The sequence below is a fragment of the Camelus bactrianus genome, chromosome 10, assembly GCF_048773025.1.
Source record: "Camelus bactrianus isolate YW-2024 breed Bactrian camel chromosome 10, ASM4877302v1, whole genome shotgun sequence".
Classification (NCBI taxonomy): Eukaryota; Metazoa; Chordata; class Mammalia; order Artiodactyla; family Camelidae; genus Camelus; species Camelus bactrianus.
Genome location: NC_133548.1, coordinates 24,360,126 through 24,375,803, shown reverse-complemented (window position 1 = coordinate 24,375,803; position 15,678 = coordinate 24,360,126). Strand labels below are relative to the sequence as shown.

Below are 15,678 nucleotides of genomic sequence, written 5' to 3'. Positions count from 1 at the left end.
TTGTGATTGTGGAAAACCAATGCAATAGGCAAATAAGGAACCTACGCTTCACAAGGTATATAAATAGCCAATGAGTACACGAAAAGATGCCCAACATCACTAGTCCAGAGAAATGCAAATTACAACCAAAGTGAGCATCCATTTACACACACAATGTCTCAAGATAGGGAGACTAGCCATGCGAAGTGCAGCTTCTGGAACTTTCACAGGCTGCTATGGAAATGTAAAGTGGTGGTGTTACGGAAATGACAGGCCAGCCAAGAAACAAGCACCACTTAGAGGGTTGGAGTACTCAGATTTATTACGCCGGCGGGCTCAGAGGGGCTTCTGCTCCGAAGATCTGAGCACCTCTAAGACGTGCACATGAGGTTTTATAGGGTTAATTACAAGTATGGGCTATTAGCCAATAAGGCTCAAACAACAAAAAGCAAGGAATCAGTACACTGAAGCTTATCAATTCGGAATAGATCACGTTACTGACAATTGTTGAGCTTGGATTTACGAGTTAGCTTGTTAGCCCAGTAAACTGACACTAAACTTCAGATTTATGAGTTAGCCCGGCAGAACTTATATCAGTAAACCGACACTTGTTACACTTAGATTTGTGACTTAGCTCGTTAGCCCAGCTGGGCTTTTCCTTCACAGTGGGACCACTTCGGAGAAAAGTTTGGAAGTTTCTAATAAGACTAAACATAGTTATCATATGGCCCAGTTATTCCACCTGTGGATATTTACTCAAGAGAAATGATAACATGTCCACACAGAGACTTATACATGAATATTCACTGCACGTTTTATTCATAATAGCCAAAAAGTAGGAATAGCCCAATTGCATGCAACAGGCGAATGCATGAACAAATTGTGCAGCGTCCATGCAAGGGACTGCCTCTCAGCAGTGGGATGCCTCAGGGGTTGAAGGGAAAGATCTATGCCTCAGGTGGTGGTGATTACACGGGGATATGTATTTGTCAAAACCCATCTAACTTTACACTTTCAACGGGTGCATTTTATATCCACACAGTACCTCAAGAGAGTTGATTTTTTAAAAATTAACTCTCCCGGAGTGATTTCATTGGCTGGAAAACAGTCCCACAGAGAGGGAACATCTAAGGATGCGGGTGGATAGAGGTCAATTGCAGGAGGAATGTCCTTGACTAGGAAGTGGGGTGGGGTCCACAGGCCAAGTGAAATAGCTGGCGATTGATAATATCAGGGGCAGTTTATCTGTTTTCTTGGCTCAACAGGAAGCAGTGTGGCAGTGTTGAGGGGAAGAATAAATTCTTGCCTCGTGCAGGAAAGAATTCAAGAGCAAGGCATGGTAAAGTGAAAGCAAGTTTTTGTGTTTTTTTAGAGAGATACACACTCCACAAACATGGTGCAGTCTCTCTCTCAGAGGGGAAAATGGCTTAGGAGATGCACACTCCATAGGCAGAATGTGCGCCATCTCTGAAAGGTGAGAGAGAAGCTGAGAGGTGTGGGGTGTTAAAGTAAAAAGTAGACACACATCCCGTAGACGGAGTGCGGGCCGTCTCAGAAGGTGAGAACAACAGAGCGAGAGCGACCACCGAGGTGCGGGGTTGTTAGGTTTTATGGGCTCAGCAATTTCACATGCTAATGGGTAGGAGGATTACTCCAACTACTTTGGGGAAGGGGCAAGGATTTCCAGGCAATGCCCCTCACCCACTTTTGGTCCTTTTATGGTCAGCCGGGCAACTGTCATGGTGCCTGTGGGTGCACCATGAGGTTCAAGGTCTACTGGAAGCTGCGTCTTCTGCCATCTTGGTTCTAACCAGTTTGTCCTGTCCTCAACTGCTGTGTCATTCCTTCAGTGGTTGTGCCCTGCCCCCGTCCTCCCACTTCAGCAGCTGAGGGAGCGGAGGGAGAGTGTGGGAGGTTTGAGGGGAGACGGAAAGTTGTGAGAGTCATTTCAGAGAGTGGGAGAGAAAAATGGACCTTGGGTCTGCACCCAGCCCTCCCTGTCCCCACCCCGGCCCCCACCCGCCGCCTTGCACCTTGGAGCTTTTTCCCCTCCAATTCCTCATCCCCGTCACTGTCCCACTTGAGAGCCTGAAGAGGCTGTGGTTTCAGTTTAGACTCTTAGACTTGTTACCATCACTATGGAAACTCCAGGCCACGTGGCTTGAGGGGATTGCAGGGGATCTGTCTGTGAAGCCTTCTGCTTTGTTTCCAGGACCCTGCAACTCCCAGGGCCCTGAGGGCTTCCGGGCAGCAGAGGGTTCTCAGGAAGCAGGGTACTTGAGAAGCTCCCGAGAGAGGCTTCCACCAATGGCGTGAGGGAGACGGTGGTGGTAGGGATGCTGTTCTAACAGGAGCGAAGGGCCGGGAACTGGCCTGGCAGTCACAGGGACAGAGCAGAAGGCAAGCTGCCCAAGACCTGAGACCTAACAGAAAAATCTTGTTCTGTGGACTTGGCTTTTCCCGGGGCTGCCAAACATCCAGGCAAACAGGCATCCGCCAAGCCCACTCCCAGCAAGATACCGAGCCTGGTCTCCCTCGTTAGAAGGACACCAACTCCAGCCTCCTCCATGGGGACCATCTCCTCCACTGAGGGGACTTTATGGATACCTGTCACTTCTTCAACTTTGATTCCTGTGTGTCTTACCCTTCAGAGACTCCTATCGGGGACAGGAGGCAGGTTACCTGCGTGGCTACACAGCCGTACAGACACTCACCCTACCAGAGCCAACTCTGAGATCTGTGGTTTTAAAAAACAATATTGGCCACTGAGGAAGGGCCCTTTGACTCAGAGCCTAAGGAGGAAGCACCTACCTGTTTCCAGCAGCCATTAGATAGGGAGCAAGAATGCTATTAGAAATCGAATGCTTTTAAATTAACTTTGGTGAATATCTTTGTAAGCAAAGGATAGTGGCCCTGGGGTAGGGAGAGGCTGGGGCCTAGTGTGACTTCCTGCTCTGTGACCCTGGGCCTGGCACTAATACCGAGGAGTTATCTTGCTCTAAGGACAGCATGACAGCACATTTCTCCTTGGTGCCAGGTGCTCTTTAGGCAAAGGTGGTGCCCGAGGCCAGGGTGGACCACACGGCAGCTCTGCTGGCCCCAAGGGTTCCAGAAGAAGTTAGACATGTAGTGGTGTGTTCCCTCAAGTCACCCCATCCTCCCAGGTGAGACATGGCCGCCTTCTGCAGTTCCAAGTCTCTCCCAATGCAAACAGAAGTACAGGACAGGGCAGCACACCACTGCCTTCCTCCTGGGGGGCCGTTGTCATGGTTCCCATAGCCCTGCATTCAGAGATAAACTCGGTATCAGTGGAACCTCTTTTCAAAGTATCTTCACTCTCAAAGAGCATATTAAATGTGCGAATTAGTTCCAGAGGAGCTATCCCCACGCCGGGGATGGTTTCTGCATTTAGTTGATCCCTGTGGACTGGGCTGGGGAGCGGTCAGTGCAGGATCAGGCCCAGCCCTTAATCACTCAGGGTCAGGGGGCCAGGGACTGAAGCACACCTCTGCCATCAGTGCTGCCTTCCAGACCTCAGTTTCCTTTTGGTGAGAGATGGGTCTTCCCCACCACAAACCAGGGAGTGTGCTGGGGCCCTGGGAGCTCCCGGGAGGTGGGAGCTCAGAGGAGGAGGAGGAATGAGCCAGTGGTCCAGGAGAGTGCATGACCAGACAGCACCAAGGCCCCCTGGGCCTACTTGAGCTTAAAGGTCATGAGTTTGTTAAGCAGGGTGGGAGGTTTCTCCAGCCACCTCCAGCTGTGCTCCTGGAGGCAGGAGCAGGCCAGGAGTTGATCCTGACCTGGCTGCCACTTGCCGGCTAAGGCTAAGCTCAAGGACGGGAGACTGCTTGTAACAACAATGGAGTGTGAGCTGGAGAGGAAGAGGTGAGGATGAACTGAGGATGGATTCCACTGTACCCGCATCATCTTTGGAAAAAAATCACTTAAACTCTCCGATTTGCTCTTTCCTCCTTTACAAAATGGGCATCAAAGCTGTGAGGCTGTGAGCGTTCAACGGTGTACTTGGTGGGCAATTGTTTCCAGCCTGGACATGGTGGGTGTGAGCATCGTGTTAAAGGCAGTCCGTGTGCAAGGACACTGATGGGGTGTTCCCAGGGCAGCAGCAGCTGGGTGTGAAGCAGAAACAAGCACCTGTGGTCATTTCACTTCCCCCAGCTCCTCTCCTCCCGCAGAGCCCCCTGCCGACCCCCCTTCCCCCAGGAGCATCACATATATGTTCTCACAAATGACCCCTCTCTCATCAAGCTTGGCTGCTGCCCTATGGGACCCTCCAAGGCGCTTCTCTGCTCTTCTTGCCAAAAGGTCTGTGATCAGATCTGGCCCAGATGCCCTCAGGGTGAAGGTTCTTCTGGGAGGCCCCTTACACTCCCACGAAATGGCTACCCAAACCGCTGGGGAGAGAGGCCTGTCAGGGCAGTCCCACCACCTCTCCTGCATACCTCACTTCACTTCTTTGAAATGCAGGGTGGGTGTGTGGTCCACTAAGCCTCAGCTTCCTGTCAGTTTCCTTCCCCAACCTGAGCTGTGAGTCTTGTGGACAAAAGCAGTCAAAGATTATCCTCTTCTGCCCCTGTGGAGTGACCGTCTCCAAGCCCAGCCCAGCCCCCTGTGCTGCTTGGCCAGGTCTCCCCAAGTTTCCCTGCTCCCTTCTCTCTCCTCCCCTTTAGAGCAGCGTGTGAATCTGCATCCCCCATCCCCGAACTTTCAGCCCCTGCTTCTGTCCTTCTTCTCTTGCCCAAGGCAGACCCCTGCACTCCTGTCCACTCCAGACTTCTTGGAGGCCTCCATCCATAACTGTCCCCTCCCTCCAGTGGTCATCCATCAGCTCCTCTGTCCTGTCCTTCCCGCCAGTGTCTCCTCTGCCTTAAAAATCCAAACCAAACCTTGACCTCCTCATCTCTCCCAGGCTGAGCTGTCTTCTGTTCCCCGGGAGATGAAGCAGGACTCTTACACACACTGGCCCCAGACTTGGGACTTCATTTTTGTGCTGACAGCTCCCAAGTCATCGACTCCTTCCCAGATCTCTTCCAGACTGCCCAGCTGTCCCACGACTCTAGCCGCCTGTGGGAGGCAGCCAACCAGAGGGCCGACAGGCACACGGAAACCTAGCTTCAAAACTGAGCTTATCTCGCAGGCTCCCACAAAACCCCCATCCCTCCCCCATGTGACCCTCACACTGAAGCCAACACCACCATCCTCACAACTGCCAAGACTCTCAAGTCCTCCTCTGGACTATTTCTTGAGTCTGCCCTTCTGCTCTGTGTTCAGGGCCAAGATCCCCGCCTCCTGCATGACCACCAGCATGCTCCTCCTCACGTGGAGGAAACGGAGGCAGCTTTTAAAATAAATTGTCCTGGCTTTGCCTGCTCAAAAGACATCAATGGCCCCATTAGCCTCATTAAGACAAAGTGCAGGGGGAGGGTATAGCTCAGTGACAGAGTGCATGTATAGCGTGCACAGGGTCCTGGGTTCAATCCCCAGTCCTTCTATTAAAAAAATAAATAAGTAAACCTAATTACCTTCCCCCTCAAAACTCCAGAAGCTGTGAACTTCATTTCTGGAATGTGTGGTATAATTCGCTCTCCTTCAGTCCTTTGCAGAAGCTGCTGCCCCTTCCTGCAACCTCTCGCCTGCCTCTCCCCTCCCCACCGCCTCTCCCTTCAGCTCTTAGCTGAGACGAGACCTCACTTCTGCGCTATGACCTCCCAGGTGCCCCCAGCACCATGTGCTTCACCCATCACAGCAGCATCCCCCTGTCTGTCTTCCCGACAGACTGAATGGCCTCAGTGAAGGCAGAATCTCTGTTTTGTTAAACTCAACTCTCCAGTTAGGTCTAACACTTCATGGACAGCCTGGCCGGATGGGGGTGTGGGTGGACAGAGTGCAGGCTAGTCTGGCCCCCGCCGGGGACCCAGCTTTGCTTTCTGTCCCCAGAAACCACCCCACCCCACCCCCAAGCCCTTGCTCGGATGCTGAGGTTTGCAGCTGGGTGTGTCCTCCCAGCTACCCAGACACCTGTGTCTCAAGGCGGGATTCAGCTCGTCCCCCCTCAGAGCCAGCAGAGGTGCCACCCTTGACTCCTTTGGTAGAGTGATATATTCCTTTTCTTCATTGTCCAAAACTGAGTTCCTTCACCAGTGGCCTTGATTTCGGCCCTTCCCACACCCCAAAGGGCCTTTCTGCATCAGTTACACCCCACTGGCTCTCCAGTACCTCCTTCATTTCCCGCTCTGAATAAACCCCTTCAGGATGATTCCCACACCCAAGCTGTTTCCTCTTTCCTCCTTGGAACTTCATCCTTGGCCAAAGTTCTCAGATGAGTGACCTCCATCCACCACTTCCATTTCCTCTCTTGGGGCTCTGATCCAGACCCTGGGCTGCAGCCTCACATTGTGCTGCAAGCTTTGCCCCTTCCCCTCCCACCTTTGAGTGGCCCCTCCTCTGTCTTCAATCTCCTTGCCTTCTCTAGAGGCTCCTGCGGGTGGTGCGGGCATTTGGGCTATAGGGCTGCACAGACGTGGCTTCAAATTCCATCTGCACATCTGGCCAGCTGTGTGACCTGCTCCTACTCTCTTCCTGTCTATCAGCCTCGGTTTTCTCATCGATAAACGAGCTGATAACAGTTCCTTAATGAAATAATGCACTCATGTGCTCAATGTCTGTTTCCTGTTTTCATCCTGACCCCATTCTCTTTAAAACCCTCTCTTCCCAAAACTTCAGTGACGTTGCACCACCTTAGTGTGGATTCCAGCCTGACTACTCTTTTTTCCCCCTCCAAATGCACTCAAATCTAGCTGGCATCGACTGAACCCTTACTAGGTACCAGGTAATGCTCCCCACATTTTACTTCATCAATATGTGTAGCTTCCACCACAGGTACAATAATAGAACCCATTTAACAGATAGAGGTGTTAAGGCACAGAGAAGGTAATAATGGCTCAAGAAGACACAGCTAACAAGGGGCAGGACCAGTGTTCAAATCCATGCCATTGGCTCCAGGCCCCTTGCCTTTAGCCACGCCTCCATTCTGCCTGTGGCTCTGAGTGCCCTAGGCTGGGTCTGGGACTCCTCTTCCCCATGAAGCAATGCTCTCTTTCTCTGATCATTTGCTCACAAAGCTTTGTGGGTTTATTCCCCAAGGTCAGTTCCCTTCCCTCTTCCTGATCGCCTGCCTTCATCTCAGGATCAGAGAGCCCCAAACTTACTTCACACCCCTTCCTCTGGCCTCAAACAATGCAGTCTTGCACCTCTGTCACTGAATTTCTTTCCTTTAGCCTTACAGGCTAGTTTCCTGTGAGCCTGTCTGTCTCCTGTGCCCGGCATGAGCTACTGGAAGGCAGAACCCTGCCCTTATGGTGCCTCTCTCTGCCTCATGGACACTGATGGCAGATTCAATTCTCTCTCAGATCATATCCCCTCCCAATCTCTCGATTTCTGCTCAGGAACTGTTATTTATCCTTTCTTCCTGCCTCTGAAAATTTGCCCTTGTCTCCCCACCAGCCTCAGTCTCCCACATCCCACCAGCCAGGTCAGAGCTGCCTTCCAACTGCCTCTCAGATTCCTCCCAACTGCCTCATTCCAACTGCCCAACAGTCAACCAGCACCAACTCTTCACTAACTGACCATCCCAATGGCTTCCCTGCCCTTCCCATTATTTTTAAATGTTGACTCTAATAACCTAAAACATGATAATTAAAAAAAAATCCACCTAGTTACCTTGACTATAGCTGTGGGTCACCAGTTTACTCCCTGTGGGTTACAGACAAACAGCTGGAACTGGGAGGAGAAAGATCTTGGTAAAAGAGAGTGCTGTGTTCAGCCTCCAAGATGGCCCGCATCCCGTGATCACTGCCTTCTGGTGTTTGTGCCCTTGTTTGGCCTCCTTCTACATTGTCTCAAGGTTGCTCTGTGTGACTGGCAGAAGTGATGGTATGTCATCTTTGAGGTTAGATTATAAAAGCCATTGGGGTCTCTCTCTCTCCCTGTTGCTATGAGGGAAGTAAGGATACTCAGACAACCCACGAGGCAAGGAACCGAGGCCTTCTGCCAAAAGCCACATCTCATGAGTGACCCATCCTGCAAGCAGATCCTTCAGTCCCACTGGAGCCTTCAGATGACTGCAGCCCTGACTGACAGCTTGACTGTACCTCCTGAGAGACTCTGAGCCAGGAGGAACCACTAGGCTGCTCTCAGATTCTTGGCCCTCAGAAACTGTGTGAGATAATAAATGTCTGTTATTTCAAGCTACTAGATTTTTGGGGGGTAATTTGTTACACAGCAATAGGTAACTAATACAGAAGATGGGATCCATCCTTTCACTTCATCATTTAACACATTTCTTTTGAGCTGCTACTATGGGTCAGCTACGATCCTGGGTCCTGGAGATAGAGCAGTGAACAAAATAGCCAAAGTCTTTACTGTCAGAGCTTTTACCCTAGTCAGGGGAGGGAGATAATTAAAGGAAAGAAAGAGATATGCCAGATGGTGATAAATGCTACGTAGAAAAATCAGTATGAGGATGAAATGGAGGGTATATATAGGTATGATGTTGCTATTTTGTATGGGTTGGTCAAGGGTGGCCTCCCTAGTAAAGTGCTATTTGAGCAGAGACCTGAAGAAGATGGACAAGCAGATATACAGAGAACAGCACTCAAGGCAAAGGGAACAGCAGGTACAATGACTCAGCATCCACCCACTTCTTAACATTCCATTGCTCATCCCTAGCACAGGCTACTTCTTATCAGGCATAAATTGCTAGAGTAAACTCCTAACCTTCTCCAGCTTGTGCCTTACCCTACTATGGTCCCTTCTCAACACAGCTGCCAAAGTGATTTTATTAAAACCTAAGTGAGATCAAGTCACTCCACTATTTAAACCCTATAAGGATTTGAGGGGAGGAGGGTATAGCTCAGTGGTAGAGCACATGTTTAGCATGCATGAGGTCCTGGGTTCAAGCCCCAGTACCTCCATTAAAATAAAATTAAATAAAAAATAAATCCTAGAAGGATTCTTCATTTCACTCAGAATAAAAATCATAATTCTTATCACAGTCTATACGGCCCTACAAGATCTGGTCCTGGTTACATTTTGACTCTCTCTCCCATTTCCTCCCTCACTCAGGCCATCCACTCCAGCCTACTGTTCCTACAGTATTAGCAAACTTCTGCCTTAGGGCAATAGTTCTGGCTGTACTTTCAGCCTGGAATGTTCTTCTCTCTTCCCTACTTCCTTAAAGTCTCTACTCACATCTCATCATCACAATGAGGCTGACCTTGACCATGCTATTTAAGTCTGTAACCTGTCCTTTTCACCTACAGGCCCACACCCCCTAATCTTTTTGTTTGTTTTCATATTCTTTTTCACCTTAAGTTACTACAAGACATTGAATATAGTTCCCTGTGCCATACGGTATGAACTTGTTGTTTATCTATTTTATATAAATTAGTTAGTATCTGCAAATCCTGAACTCCCAATTTATCCCTTCCTACCCCTTCCCCACCACCCTGGGTAACCGTAAGTTTATTTTCTACATCTGTGAGTCTGTTGCTGTTTTGTAAATAAGTTCATTTGTGTCTTTTTTTTTTAGATTCTACATATAAGTGATATATGGTATTTTTCTTTCTCTTTCTGACTTACTTCACTTAGTATGATAATCTCTAGGTCCATCCATGTTGCTGCAAATGGCATTATTTAATTCTTTTTAATGGCTGAGTAGTATTCCATTGTGTATATATACAACAACTTCTTTATCTAATCATCTGTCAATGGGCATTTAGGCTGCTCCCATGTCTTGGCTGCTAAACAGTGCTGCTATGAATATTGGGGTGCATGTATCTTTTTGAATTATAGTTTTCTCCAAATATATGCTCAGGAGGGGATTGCTGGATCATATAGTAACTCTATTTTTAGTTTTTTAAGGAAATCTCCATACTGTTTTCCATAAGGGCTGCACAAAACTACATTCCCCCCAACAATGCAGGAGAGTTCCCTTCTCTCCACACCCTCTCCAGCATTTACGTTCGTGGACTTTGCTATTCCTTTATCACTTAGAGTTCCCTTTACTTCTTACTAGGCAACCCTCTGTTACTGAAATTCCTTATTATAGTTAACAATTCTTTATATTAAACGTCCTTGTTCAAATTACTGCATGGTGTCTCTTTCCGGATTGGCCCCAGAAATCAGTTGGGGGAAAGGTCAAAAGCAGGGGATGTAGGTCAGTTCTATGTTGGATAAGCAGGAAGCACAAGGTGACAGGGGCCATATCCATGTCCAGTGGAGAGAGTGAAGGAGAAGCAATATTATCCAAAGCAGCCTTGACACCAGGACCCAGACCCCTGAAGAGGAAATAAAAAATTGCCCCTGGGTTCAGACTGGAGCCACACTCAACACATTTGGTAGGTGTTGAAACGGAGTCTCTGAGGGGCTCATTGACTGAGTCTGTCTGACTCCAAAGTTCTTTCTGCTCTACTTTCTGCTGCTGCCTTCCCAGTGAGGCAACCAAGGGAAGCTAAGCCCTAAGTGGAGGGCTTTTCACAGTCATTAGGAAATACCAACCAAATAGCTATATTATGATGCAAAAGTTACACCTCTTAAAAACAAAACAAAATAATTCTCAAAGTCCCAGAGTAAATCTTAAAGGGATATATTAAGGGTTCAGTGAGAAAATTAGTGTTAGTGTTTGAAAAGTGCTTAACACACATCATGGCTAATAGTAAAGTGGAGCTGCCATATAATATTATTAATAACTATTATTGTCTTTCTTCACCTTCATTCAAAGCAAGGCTCAGAGACTTAATCTACATATACATTATAAAAACAGGTGCCTGCACCTGAGCCCTGGACCGTTGTTGGCTCCTCATTCTACTATCTTTCCACTAAACCACACTGTTCTTAACATGGGTAAGTGAAGCCCCATAAAGCAATGTCTTCTGCTTGTGTCGGATACACATTCATTTCAATTCATGATCTCTCTGACTCCTCACCTCAGCCTCCTGGGATAAAGAGGGGAAGATGTGTTCTGATTTCCATCCTGCACATTCACATTAGGGGCCTGAAGTCCAGGGATTTCCGATCAGCACTACCCATTCAATCCAACAGAGAAAAGTTATCCCCTTTTTCTAAAGAAGCACACAGCGGGGAACCTGCTTTCTCATGCTGGAACATGGGCGGGGGATATGAGGAGACTAGGACATTAGGGCTGTCAACCTGAAGGTGTTATTCTAACAAGAAGAGTGGACAATTCATAACAATTGTGAAAGATACAAATTTAAGCATGTACTGACACCAGTGAACTGTTTTCACTCATCCAGGTGCTATAAACACTCAACCTGTGCTTTCACAAATTTCCCTTGTCACCCCTTGGCATTCACCCTTCTACATGAAGGAAGTTTTGCAACTCTTGGTAGTTATACCTTCTCACGTGGAATGTTACAGCGTTCTCATTCCTCGGTGAAACTCTGGCTCCTCCCAGGCTTTTATATTCACCTGTCCATAGCTCAAGCCGTTATCCATGCACTGTTTCCACCTTCAGAAAAATAGGTGTAGTTGTCCACATGCAATAGATCTCAAAATGATTAAGAGTGTTTGGCTTAGACCTGGGAACTATTGAATATTTCTCAAAAGATTGGCTTTTGCTGGCCTTTAGGTAATAATTTAGGTAAGTATCAGCTTCAGCCATCTTTGGTAAGTTAGATTTGTTCATCTGTCCCTTCCATGGCTCTTGCTGCACTCTCCCATCATGCTTATGAAGACTTAGTAATATTCAGTTTCACAGAGCTTCTTCTTCTTCTTCTTTTTTTTTTTAGAGGAACTCAGGATTGAGCCCAGGACCTCATGCTGCTAAGCATGGGCTCCACCACTGAGCTATGCCCTCCATCCCCCACAGTGCTTCTGATTGAGCAGTTAAACCTTATATAATTGTCTTAGAAAAACAAAACAAAACTATCCTCAGATAGGAAGTTGTTTTTAATAACGAAAACTGGAGCAATTTGAATACCTGGCAATAGAGTTCTGCAAATTATGGAAAATCCTTACAATGCAATATTATTTGGTTATTTGTAAGAAAGAGATCTTTTTAAACATTGCCTTGGAAGATGTCTAGATATGTTGTTAAGTGAAAAAAACTGGTCCCATGAATTATATCACATTTGTTAAAAAGAAAAAAATATATAATGAGCAAAGGGAAAATACAGAAGAACATTTGCCTAATTTATCAAAATCACCCTGTACTTCCTGTTCCTAATTCCAGTGGTTAATTCTCAGGCCTTACCTTCCTTGACTTATCAGCAGATTCGAAATGAGTGATCACTCTCTTCCTTGAAACACTTCCTTCCCTTGGTTTCTCCCATGTGATGTACCCTTGGTTTGCTCCTCCTCCTCTGGCCTCTCCTTAAGTGTCCTTTGTCACTTCCTTCTTTCCTTGACCTTCAAACATTGCAGCTCCCCAGAACTTAGTCCTGGGACCTCTTCCATGCTCACTCATTTTCTCAGACTTTAAATTCCAAACATCTGTTGATGATTCTCAAATTGCTACCACCAGCCCTGACCTCTTCCAGACCACTAGGCTCATATAGCCAACTGACTACCTGACTTCTGCACTTGGAGGTCTAATACACATTTCTAATCCTGCTCTGACCCACCACATCTGATTCTCCCCATCTTCTCCATCTCCGTCTTGGCAAATTCCTCTCATCTAGTTGCTCAAGATCAAACCTTGTTGCTATTGACTTCTCTCTTTATTTCACATCCATATGTAAATCCTGTTGATTCTACCACCAAAATACAATTAGAGTCCGACCATATTTCCCCTCTTCACTGCTACCACCTTCATCCAAATCCTAGCCATTCTTGGCCTGGATTACTGCAACTGCCTATTGTTTCCATAGCTGTGTCCAGTAGCCTAACAGAAAAAAAGATAAAAAATATGAACAAACTGTTATTAGAAAAGAAACCCCATAAGCACATAAAAAGGTGAGCAGCCTCATTCATAATAAGGGAAACCATACTGAGTACCATTTCACATCTATCAGGTTGGCAAAAATCTGAGTTGACACCATACTCTGCTGTCAAGGCTTGGGAAACAGGCATGCTCTTACACTACTAATGAAAATGTAAAATAATCCAATACCTAGAAAGAGACGTTTCCCACTATCTAGCAAAATTACCTTTGTACTTGCCCTTTGACTCAGGGATTCCATTTCTAGGAATTCTATCCCAAAGATACACATGCACAAATACAAGTGAGATAAGTACACCAGGGGTTTTTGTCTAGTTATTTATAGCTGCATTCTTATTTTTTATATTTATATATATGTTATTTATTGAACAGTGTCCAGAGCATAGTAGGTACTCAATATTTGTTCAGTGACTCAGTCAACAGTTCCCTGACTCACTTGTGATCTTTACCAATGTTACATTGGTAGCAGATTTCCCTACTGCTTAAAGCTTAGACAATTTGTACTTTATTGGTCCCATTTGTTTTGTTAGCAAATGGGTTGTTAGCAAATGGTGAAACAATCATTTTATTCCCACACTCTAAGAGAATCCCAGCTCTCAAAATTATAGAACCTTCCTCCATGGAGCCCTGATTCATTTTAGTGGAGAAAGGTGTTAATGTCCACAGTTCCACGTACTGCGTCACTCTCTCTGGATGCTTGGCTGAAGAGAGGCTGAAGGGCTCGGAGCCCCTCTATTCCCCATTCCCAGCCTGCTCTGCTCTGTACCTGTACCTTCTGCATAGACCTCTTGATCTTCTCAACTCAAATCAGCAGACAGACCAGCAGCAACATGTACAGCAACAGTGACAGTACTGCTCTTGGGGTCACCCTGAAGTGGGACTTGACCTTATGCTGATCGCACCTGAACCCACAAGACTCCTATTCTGACACGCTCCCTGCCCCTAGTCCTACCAGGGGAGAGCCCACTTAGGATACCCCTTCTTCCTCACAGATCATCACAGGGAGCCTTAGAGTCCCCCTGCAGCAGGTTGGTCTCTATTTCTTCCCACGGGGGATCTGGTGGTCCTATCCCAACTGGGCCGGATGGTCCCAGACTCCTGCAATGCTCTGGCTCAGACACTCCTCATCCCAAAGCCTGGTCAGTGTCATGATCTGGGGATGGAACGAAAGCCCAGCACCTCGAGGGGAACTTGCCCTCCAGGACCTCCCTGCTGGCCATAGTCACTGAAGGAGGCAGGAGGGTGAAACAGCAGGTAAAACTGCACCAGCTTAAAGTGGTTTTTGTCTTCTTAAATAGGTTGATTGATTAATCAAAACATGAGTCATTTTAAAGAAACAGCACTGTGCCTGTGCAAGCCAGAAACCCTTGTCTTCACGATGACCCTGGAACTAAGACTCTTTAGTCTACAGAACTCAAAGAATAGAACCATTGCCACCAGGGCCTTTTAAAAAGCGATGTCTTTCAATAAGGAAAATCTGGCTTCCAGCAGCAGGAGTAGCTTATAGGGACTAATTCAAGACTGGCCAATCAGTTTCTAAGTTTGAAATTCCCCTAACCCCTTAAATTTCACCCTGAATCCTGGATCAAGGAGACGGATTTGAGAGTTTTGTCTCTTGTCTCCTTGTCGGTGGAACGCCCGATAAAGTTCTTTCCTCAAAAGCTCCTGCCAAAGCCAGATTGCTAGGAAGCTAGGTAAGAAGGGCAGAATCCAGTTAGTTGAGAGGACAGGCCTTCTTTCCCCACCTTGGAGACACAGAGCAGGACATGACGAGGCCAGCACAGGGCACACAACCTCAACACAGACGCCGGAGTCCGATGGGGAAGGATGTTAGCCCCCACCACTCGACACACTCCACCTGCTCCTGGGCACCTTGCAGCGTCGAGAGCCCTGAAAGCCTTTCTCCAGATCTTCCAGGGTTAAGGCATGGGGTAGCAAGTCCTCAAACGCTGCCTCTGGCGGAAAACAAGTCCCTCTGTGCGTTCCCTCGGAAACGCAGCTTCCCTGCAGCGCTGCGGGGCTGGCTGGATCCAGCGCTCTCCCCTCCGGGTTGGAGGATTCCTTGGAGTCCTGGAGGCGCCTGAAAAGCGAGCGTGGAACCAGCGCCTGGGCAGGAAGAGGAGGGAAGAGGAGTCTTGCCTGGGCCTGGGTCCCAGCTCCCCGGCACCATCTAATATTACCACCTCTCTCCCCGGTTCAAGCCAGGCTCCCTCGTCGCTGCAACCTCTGTGCCCTCCTGTTCCTTTCTTCACCTTCCCTGGGACGAGGTGACCAGCGACGTCCCGAAGGTGGCGCTGGCCATGCTCGGAGACCCTGAGCCGTCTCGGCCCGCCTCTGCCCGCCAGGTGCTGCGAGCGGGGCGCAGGCCAGTGCGCAGATGCATCGGGGGTCCCCCCGGCTCCCCCTGCCCCCTCAACGCACATGGGGACCCTGCAGCGCCAGGGCCGCAGGCAGGAGCCCCCCACAGCGCGCTCCCCAGAGTCAGGCGCTTAAATCCACGCATCCTGGTAAATGCCTGCGAGGTTTTCCTCGGCCTTCTCTCTGAAAGGGGGCGGCTCACAGAGCGAAAATCAGAAACACGGAGTTTGCGAAGTGGGAGACGGTGGCCTTACCTTCCTGAGCCTGGAGCGAGGACCCTAGCACCTCCTACACGGGGTGACCCAGACGCCTGGCCCCGCGGACACCTGGGCGGAAACCCAGCCGCAGCAAGGAAACTGTGCGGT

The 15,678-nt window shown here is 48.3% G+C and overlaps 1 pseudogene; it reads right to left on the bottom strand.

The window, feature by feature from the left end:
* The window catches only part of LOC105076777 (ADP-ribosylation factor 1 pseudogene), a 28,434-nt pseudogene extending 13,096 nt beyond the window's left edge, over positions 1 to 15,338 (bottom strand).
* Positions 15,339 to 15,678: the final 340 nt, after the last annotated feature.